Source organism: Dipodomys ordii, unplaced genomic scaffold, assembly GCF_000151885.1.
Source record: "Dipodomys ordii isolate 6190 unplaced genomic scaffold, Dord_2.0 Scaffold12, whole genome shotgun sequence".
Lineage (NCBI taxonomy): Eukaryota > Metazoa > Chordata > Mammalia > Rodentia > Heteromyidae > Dipodomys > Dipodomys ordii.
In genome coordinates, this window is record NW_012267228.1 from 19,788,986 (window position 1) to 19,798,951 (window position 9,966).

The 9,966-nt window shown below is 37.9% G+C and overlaps 1 protein-coding gene across 7 annotated transcripts in view; it reads left to right on the top strand.

Moving 5' to 3' along the window:
- The window catches only part of Cadps (Ca++-dependent secretion activator), a 451,304-nt gene that overhangs the window by 78,289 nt on the left and 363,049 nt on the right, over window positions 1-9,966 (top strand). The window lies entirely within an intron of this gene.

Here is a 9,966-nt window from a genome sequence, read left to right on the forward strand (position 1 = left end):
AAAAACAAAGGAGGAGGCAACAATGCTTGATAAGAAATGTACTCATTACCTTGCTCATGTAACTGTAACCCCTCTGTACAGTATTTTTACAATAAAAACATATTTAAAATAAAATGCAAACATACTACCTGTAGGATTGGAGGATAATGTTTTTAGAAACCTAATAAAGTTATGTAATAAATTCATAAAAAAAGAAAGAAGTCTTGAGGAATATAGCTTATGTAAGGAGAAACAAATTTATGTGTTTGTTGATCCAATGTTTATTGTCCATAAGTTTTAGATATGATGCACAATGATGAACACAAAGAACAAGAGCTTACCTCTAGGGTATATGCTAACAAGATTACTATTGTGCTGGTTTTTTTTTAAATTGTAAATACTATGAGGTACAAATAATGAAAGAGGTATAAGGAAAGACATTTAGAGCAGGCCTTTGTGAGGTGATTTGGAAGATGGTACATACTGAGTGAGGTGAGGAGGCGCTAGCTTTGCCCAGAGCAGGTGGGAGAGCATTCACCATGTGTGCAAAAGCCTTGGGGTCATGACTCAGTTTCAGATTTTGAGGAAGAGAAGGCCTGTTCTATAATCCAACTGTGTGTTTATCTCCCCTTGAAGAAGGCAGAGGGCCCACATTCAGAAGTTCATAGTAAAGGTAAGCCAGGTGCCAGCAGCTCACGATGGATTGTAATCCTAGCTACTAAGGAAGTTGATATCTGAGGTTCAAGGTTGGAAGCCAGCCTAGGCAGACAAACCTGAGGGACTCTTATCTCCAATTAACCAGCAAAAAGACAGAGATGGAGAAAATTTTTAACCACTGAGAGCGGATTATCCATCTTGTGTCCTTTACCATTTTGCCTCTGGCTTGAAAACATGGTCCACCTATTTCCTAGCCAACAAATAAGTGTCGGTAGGACCATCCCTTCCCTAGGGAAGGACAGGGGATGTGGTAAGGGACATTTAAACTGGCTTCTTCATTATTTGTCATTACTGACCATGAGAAATACAGTAATATAGCAATGCAGGTATCACCCATCAATGACTAGGTGCTGGCAATGATGCTAGGCATCTCATAGCACCAAGGTGCCCAGAAGGACTCTGGAATCAGCATCTTTGGCTTTAAACACAACCTCCTACACCTACCAGCTTACTGGTTTTCCCAGAAGCTCCCAGAAGTTTATGCCTTTCTTTTCTCACCTGTGCAATGGAGGGGTGAGAGGGGCATGGGCTTCCTTTGGTCCCTTGTGAGGAGTCACCTGGTCTTGTACAAAAGTGCTTAAACGACACTCACTCATAGCCAAGCTTCTATGGCTAATGGACTTACCTCAACATCCTTTCCTGCTCTGTACATTTGTTCTCATTCTACCTAGGAGGAAACTAGAGGCTTCATGTACCTACCAGGGTTTCATAGTTAGTGGCAGAGCCCAAGTTCTTAATGTTTGATCTTCCATATTTTTAGATTAAATTAGAGATGACAAGACTGAACACCAGCTCACTGATGTATAGTTTGTAGTGGCAAATTTTGATTGTATATTTTCTTTGCTTATTTGAAGAAGTTAAAAGGGCACAAGTGATACCCAGTGTTCAGGTCTCTAGGCTAACCCTGAGAGTTCCTCAGGTCCAACCAACAGACAGAGTAGTATTAGTAGGAGCTCCTGCTATTCACTTTTCCACAGTGTTACCTACAGTTTCCCTGGGTGATTTTGAGGAACAAAGTCATCAAACACACATGGATATATAGCATAACCCAGATGCTTCAGGTTCTATTCCACAAAGATTCCACTCTGGAGAGCATCAAAAACTCTTGCTTCACTTACACAGGGATGCCACATTTTACAATGCCAAAGGATATTTTTGTGCATTATGTTTCACAAACATTATAAATGCTTGTTGTCACTTGGCATTGACAATGCCTCGAAATATTTAAAAGCAGGGCTCATTTGTGAAGAGTTTTTCCAAATACTGTATGTAGGCTGGTAAGCTTTATGTAGATTAAAAAAATACAACCAGGTACCAGTGGCCCACACCTATAATCCTAGCTACTCAGGAGGCTGAGATCAGAGGAAGATCACACTTTGAAGCCAGCCAGAGCAGCAAAGTCCATGGGACTTTTTTGTTTCCAAGTAGCCACAAAAAAAGTGGCTCAAGTGGTAGAGTGCTAGCCTTGAGCAAAAAAGCTTAAGGACAGCATTTAGGCCCTGAGTTCAAGCCCCAGAACTGACACCAAAAAAAGAGATACTACATAGTTACTGTGCTAGAGTCTTTATTTTTGATGGAGACATGTATGCTTTATTTTGTTCATCTCTGGTGTCTTTACAGCTTATTTTTACCAAGCTGTCAAGTTACCTGATGCTAAATCTACCTCCTTGTTCAGTTCCATAGTCCTATAGGTTGCTGTTATCATTATTCTCATTTTACAGATGAAGAGTCTAAATCCCAGGGAAGTTTAAAACTTTGCTAGTAAGCAGCAGGGCTGTTCTTCTAATCTGGTTGGCTAGTTCTAGAATCCATCCTTCAACTTCTACATATCTTCTACATTAGTTTGTGTTAAGGAAATGAACAATCATGTGGGCTTTCATTAGAAGAATTTTTTCAGGCAGCTCTCAGCTTGTTATTTTATTTATGTGGTGAAGTTTGCATCCATGTTCTAAGGATTGTTCTTTTCTGAGTCCTACTGAATCCGTTAAGAGTGACTTTCCCTGAAAAGGAAGCAACCCCAAATTCAGCATCCTCTATGTCTCCTCAGTAATAACTCTTTCTGCCACAAGTACTAGTGCCCATAAAGACAGTTTGTGTGTGTGAACTTCATATTCCTTCATTGTAAGAGTTTTGATAGGTAAAGATCAGTGACTTTCTTGGGTGACTGTTGGATGCCAGGCATGTGCTAAGTGTTTAATGCATGGAGTCTCACGTTCAAATTGCTTCTGTTTTAACAAAAGGGACATAAGTTCAGAGTGGTAGATGAGAGAATGTATTAGAAAGGGGTATTGCTAGAACAGTGTTTGATCCCAAACTTGTTCTAATACATTTCTAGTGCCGTTGATTCCATTTTATTTATTTTTATTTATTATTTTCTGTCTGCCATGGGGCCTGGGTACTGTCCCTCAGCTCTTCAGCTCGAGGCTAGGGCTCTACCACTTGAGCCACTTCCGGCTTTTTCTGCTTCTGTGATGCTGAGGAATCGAACCCAGGTCCTCGTGCATGCAAGGCAAGCGCTCTACCACTGAGCCAGCTTCTGAGTCCTCCATTTTAGTTGTTTACATTTTGTTTTGTGGTGATATTGGGGTTTGAACTGAGGGACTTGCACTTGCTAGGAAAGTGTGCTACTACTTGAACCATACCTTCAGCCCTTCTGGCTTTAGTCTGTTTTTCACACAATGTTCGAGGTGTTTGCTTGTTCCTGAGATAATGATCCTTCCACCAGTGCCTCCCAAGTAACTGGAATGGCAAGCATGGTCCACCAGCCCTGGATTGTTGATTGAAATGGTGGGGGGGTGGTCTTTCGAGCTTTTTGCTTGTCTCAGTTGTAAACTTCAGTGCTTCAGATCACTACCTCCTGAGTATCTGGGATTAGTGAAATGACTTACTGTGCCCTACTCATTCTTAACCTATTCGATTCTCTTTGTTGTGCCTTATCTAGGACCTAGTACCAGTGTAGAGATTGGTTATTGATGACTCACCATCAGTTGGGTGCTTGATTGGCTGATTCAATAAAATGTTAACAGTTGTCACTGAGTGATGCTTCTCATCCTTTTATTCTTGTGTGAATCACCCTAGGACCTGCTGAAAGCAGATTCTGGGTGAATAAGTTCCAGTAGGGACAAAGAATCTACATTTCTAACATCTCTACCTTTCTAATAATACCCAGATAATACTGATGCCTCTGGTGTGTGGGCTACACTACCTATTATAAGGCTCTAAATAGTAGCCTACAACCACATGTAACTGCTTAGACTTGATTAATACTAAAGACTTAACATTCGATTCTCCATTTATATGAACTGAACATTGACAACAGCCTTAAAAGTCATTTGGGGCCAGATGTCGGTGGCTTGTGCCTGTAATTCTAGCTACTCAGGAAGGTGAGATCCAGAGGATGATGGTTCAAAGTCAGAAGAAAAGTCTGTGAGACTCCATCTCCAAAATAACCAGTAACAAGTTGGATTGGAGGCATGACAGAAGCAGTAGATCACTGGCCTATCAAACACAAGGTTTTGCGGTCAGACCTCGGTGCCTCCAAAAATAAAGTCATTTTTCCTATCCGCCCTTTATACAGATAGGTAAAAGAAATCTCGAACAGGAATGCTGTTTGCACTTGTCTCCTGATTAGCTGGTCTTTAGTGCATAGAAGATTTGTTGATGGACTGTTACTTTATCATATAACATATAGCACTTCTATCTCAGAGACTTAATGTGAAACTGTTAGAGTAAGAAGCAAATTCTCTGGGATTCAAACAAATAGAACAATAATGTTTATAAAGCACTTCCTTTTGTAATATGTAGTAGTAACAGTGATTTTGAAAATAGAAACAAGAAAAAGTGATACAATTTAGAGTGTCCACAATTTAATTATTTAGAAAAAGTCCTATGAATGGGGTGTTTCTTTAGTTTTCTTTTCTGTGTGTTTATTAAAAAAATAAGTTTCATCCATACTCTTTTGCAATAACATTAACATTTTTTCTGAATCATCTGACATATCATTTATATTGACTAAAGCAATTTCCATGGGGATGGTAATTTCAAAATGAATCCATTTGAATAGTAGTTGTTCAACATTTTATTATAAACAACCCTGTTATGAGTCTTATTGCATGGGAAACTGATAGAACTTCAAGATAAATTCCAAAAGCAAAACTGCTTAAATGGTTTTGAAAAAGTTTTAAGTTTCCAATTTTTTTCTCTAAAAAGTTTGAAAACATATAAAAGTAAGTACTCCCAAGAACCTTGATTATGGCCATTTTATTTAAGTCTCTATTCAACCAGAGCCTTGATTACTACCTAACAAATAGTAGGTCCTCAGTGGAAAGGGGGAGGGTGGAATAAGGAGATTTCTCGTTCCATCCTCTTTCCCTCCAAACCCTTTCCTTCCTTTCTTCCTTCTTTGATTCCTTCCTTCTTTGCTTCCTTCCTTCCTGCCTTCCATTTTTCTTTTGCTAGGATATTTGTGAAAGTTTTCCCTTGCTCTCAATCAGTAATAACTCTAGTTCAAAGAACATAAATCCATGGAGGCAGATTAGGTTGATCAAAGTATTGCTAAATTATGAACAACAAGGAAAATGGAAGCAGACTTGCCATCTACAATGTAAATATTTTTTTAGAATCTGCTGTTGGGACTTGTTCTCCTCCTCCTATGTGGTGGGATTTTAGAACACTGTCTTTCCATCAGTGGGTATTTTGCTGCTACAGTCTTGTCTCATATAGAAATTCATATGGAGAGGTAATAAAATACATGTAGTACTCTGCATTTTAGATTCATCTGGTCATCTGGTACGTTGTCTATAGAACTAGTTTTTTTTTTTTTTAAACCAGAAGTAGAGCTGTGGCTCTAAGTAGCAGAGCTCTAGCCTTGAGCAAAAAGAACTTAGACACAGTAACCTGGCCCTGAGTTCAAGCCCCACAAGTGACAAAAATAAAATAAATAAATATAAATGAACCACTTTTCTTTTTGTGGCCTCATACTACGCCATTTTGCATAACTAATTTATCCATTACCTTTAATGACTTTTAGATTGTTTCCAGCTTGGGATTGTTAAAAGAAAGTCATTCTGGAAATAACATACCTTTAGAATGGAACCTAGAGTTTTCCATTCTCAGTGGGTGACTTTGGAGAGATTATTTAGTCTCCCTATATCTGGGTACTCTCACCTGTAATAGGATTGTCTGTTTCTCAGGTGATGAAGAAGAACCCTTAAGAGGGATCCTACAAAGTTCTTGCCACTAAATCTAGGTCAGAATGTGGCCTTGATATTGTAGCTTCATGAACACCAGTGATCAGGACTACATATGCATTTCATTTTACGTTCTCATGGCTCTATTTTGTGGACCTGGTGTTTACCTCCAAATTTTAAAACCACAATGCATTCAGTTTTGCTGGACTTACCACTCGGGAAACTCTTTCAGTAAGTTTCATTGAACCCATTTTCTATTTGGAAAGCCAAAATTACATAGCCAATGCATTTAGCCTTCCAGAGACTTGAGATGGGAGAGGGATGTTCAAATTAGAATGTTAACCAAGTGCCTCCATTTCTATATCACAGTGTCAGACTATATCTGGGTAATCACATAATTAATGCTAATGATCCTAACAATCATCACCATAGTGATGCTGAATGGTTGCATGAAATGATTGCTATTGTGACTACATGCTATTATTCCCAGAAAAAAAATTATAAACTCAGGTTTATTTTTTCAGGATCACACAGCAAGGAACTGCAAAGACGTGGCCAGAAACCAGTTCCATCTGACACCCAAACCTGTCCTTTTAACTCCCTAATCTTCCCAGTCAAAATTAGAAACAAAAACCTGCTCTCCGCAGAAGTTGAGGAGCACATTTCTTATGATCATGCAAATATCTGCCAAGATCAGCAGCACTGAATGTGGAGCCAGGTCAACACTGGATCCTAAGCTCTGTTTCCTGCTCACAGTCCTAAAAAAGACCAGTGAAACCTCCCAAGCCTTTCAAATTTAAAGTTTAGTGGAGTTTATTTTTAAAGTCCTTCCTGAAAAAACCGTCTGAGTGAAATCCCACTCTCCTCTGTAAGGAGATTGAGTACCCAAGGGAGCAAGACAGCAGATTATTCAACTAAACAAGGCATCTGACTGAAATACATTAACAACCCGATTTTTCAGTAGACATAGTATCTATGGGAAATCTCCAGTGTCAAATCAGAATCTAAAATATTAAAGTGCACAAACACACATAATAAGTAGCTTTGGAAAAGTTTGAAATGCAATTCTGATGGAAGACACAGGTTTTAAATGGACATTGGGTTGTAATTTGCAGACTTCCTAGTATCCTCACCAAAAGGTACCTAATTGCTTTGATCTAAGGAAATGTACAGATTCAGGCAGATAAACAGAACCAGGGAGGTTGAAACACACACACACACAATCACACAATAAATTTTAAAGGATGAACCAAAGATAAAATCTTAGGTTTTCTTTTTTTTGGCATATATTTGTTTAATTTTTTTAATTAATTAATTTATTTTTTATTTGTGAACATACTGCACAGAGGGGTTACAATTACATGGGCAGGATAATGCGTACATTTATGTATCAATAATTTAAAAGTGTTTATGCGTTCATGAAAAGATAGTGGTAGTGTTTGAATGACAGAAATATCCAAGAATATGCTTTAGAATTTTTGAATGTTTGATTTAATGCTGTGTAGAGTTATTGAAAGGCCAGGTTCTGAGCTTTTTTAAAAAAATACCTGATCATAACTGGAAAAGCTTTATCAGGAAAATCTTTAGATCCAAATGGGAGATATTATTGGCTTCATTTTTGAAATCCTGATACCCATATTTCAATTCTACCAAGAAATTATGCTGACATTGAAAAATAACTTAATGGAGAGTTGTAATTGTTTGCAATATCAATATATTTTTGTTATTCAACAAGAGTTTTATGTTTGTTATTTAAAAACTTAGTTAAAACCCTCTGAAAATTAGCAGGCTCATAAAATCATTTACAATATTTTAAAGAGATTTTTATAGTCATATTACAAAAGAATCACAAAACAATCTACTTTCAGATTTTTCTCTGCACTAGCCTAAATTTAAGAGTTTGTCTTTATGTTCTAAATGTTCGATGTTGTCTTAGCTAATAGCTTCAAGCTATTAGTGGCTAAGATATCAATTTTGCATTAAGTAGGGCTGTCTTCCTGAAACTTTTATTTTGATTTTTAATCTCAGAATATGGTTAACAATGAGTAAGAAGACAAGTGTTGCTTATGCCGTTTCCCATGATTTGCATAGAGATTATTGCCATGCATATAACCAAGCTGAGCAGGGCTGGGCAGAACAAAGCAGAGAATTTTTAATGGTTTCACTGTGAGTTTCTGTCATGGACCCTCTTAAGTTTGGGGCTGGTCAGAGATCTCATCACCATAAAGTAGGAAGACCACAATTCCGTAGGAAGATACCTTTTGACCTTTTGTTTTTCTGTGGCTTTATTTTTGAATTGTTTTTGTTTCATTTTGTGTTTGGGCAGTAGATTTGAACTCTAGGCCTTGTACTTGCTAGGCACCCACTCTACCACTTATCCCATTCAGCCAGCATCCAGTACCTTCTATATATCTAGCCAAGTTCTCTGAAGATCTTACAAATGGTTTGTGGTTCGTGTCCTCAGATTAGATTCCAAATAACATAAACACATTGTAATTTATTGGTATACACCTCTCTCTTTTTAAAATAATTTTATTTTGGCAGTACTGGGGTTTGAACCTGTGCCTTGTACTGGTTCACCTTGTTCTCTCACAGCTGGTCATCTACTAGTTGAGCCACACCAGCTGCGCTTTTTGCTGGTAGGGTTACAAGCATGAGCTATTCATGCTTGGCTCCATATATTCATATATAATCATATATTCGTCTCTCCCCTTGTTTTGTTTTGTGTTCTCTCTCTCTCACTCTCTCTTTCTCTCCTCTCTCTCTCTCTCTCTCTCTCTCTTTCTCTCTCTTTCTCTCCTTCTGCCTACTAGTGTTTGAATTCAGGGTCTTGTGCTACATAAGCAAGCACTGTACCATTTGAGCCATGTCCCCACACATTATTGCCTTCATTACTTTTTTGAATAGAGTCTTGTGTCTATGCTTGGCCTAGCCTGGACCAGAATCTTCCTCTTTACACCTCTAATGGAGCTGGGATGACAGATGCACCATCACACCCAGCTGTTTATTGGTTGAGATGAAGTCTTGCAAATTTTATGTCCAGGCTAGCCTCAGGCAGCCATCTTCCGGATCTCAACCTTTCAGGTAGCTAGGATTACAAACATGAGCCACCACAGACAGCTTTCTTTTTCCTTTTTTTTTAAAAAAAAATGCAGATACTTAGTCATTTCTCTTGAGGGGTTTCCTGTGGTCTAGGTTTTCCTGATTATAGTCTCTTGGTATTACTTAATATAGTCCTCTCAATCCTTCAGAAATGACTAATAGGATGAAGTGATTGTACATTAGGACTTGATTATTTATGCAGCAGTATTATACTCCTTCAGCCCTCATAGGATGACATTGGGGAAGTTAATAGACAGCAGTGACAAATGCCTACACATTTTATTGGGAGTTACAAGTAGATAATAGCATATCATTATTTTTCATGTATTAGATGGAAGAACCACATTAAGAGAAAGTTTCTTTCATCAATTATTTATGTACAGTGAAGTTAAAAACACATATAAAAGCTTATTCTTTATCCTTTATGTGGTTTTTTTTCGGTCATGGGGCTTGAACTCTGGGCTTGGGCGCTGTCCCTGAGCTATTCAGCTCAAGGTAAGTGTTCTACTGTTTGAGCCACAGCACCACTTTGTTTTTATTTTTCATGTTATCAGAAAAAACTGAGTTGATTTCTTAGCATTCTTAGCATTCAGTTAAGCTTTCTGTCTCACATTAGGCAGTGATTTGAGGTCATTGTCTGTATAGTTTCTCAAATTATCCCAGGCCAGTGGGAACCTACTGTAATTATTATCTGAGTCCTTTTAACAAGATCCCAGTAGTCCTTAATAGTTTTATTAATTCCTTGTGAAATAAGGGACATTATTACATTTCATACATCAAACATGGGATCTGCCATTGCTCTAGAATCCTGGTTTTCACAGAAAGTGGTAGTCAAATATCACAGTATAAAAAAGCATTTGCATTTTGATTTGGCTTAAAATCTATTTTTATTTTTTATTGTGAAAATACTGTACAGAGGAGTTACAATTACATGGGCAAGATAATGAGTACATTTCTTATCAAGCATTGTAGCCTCCTC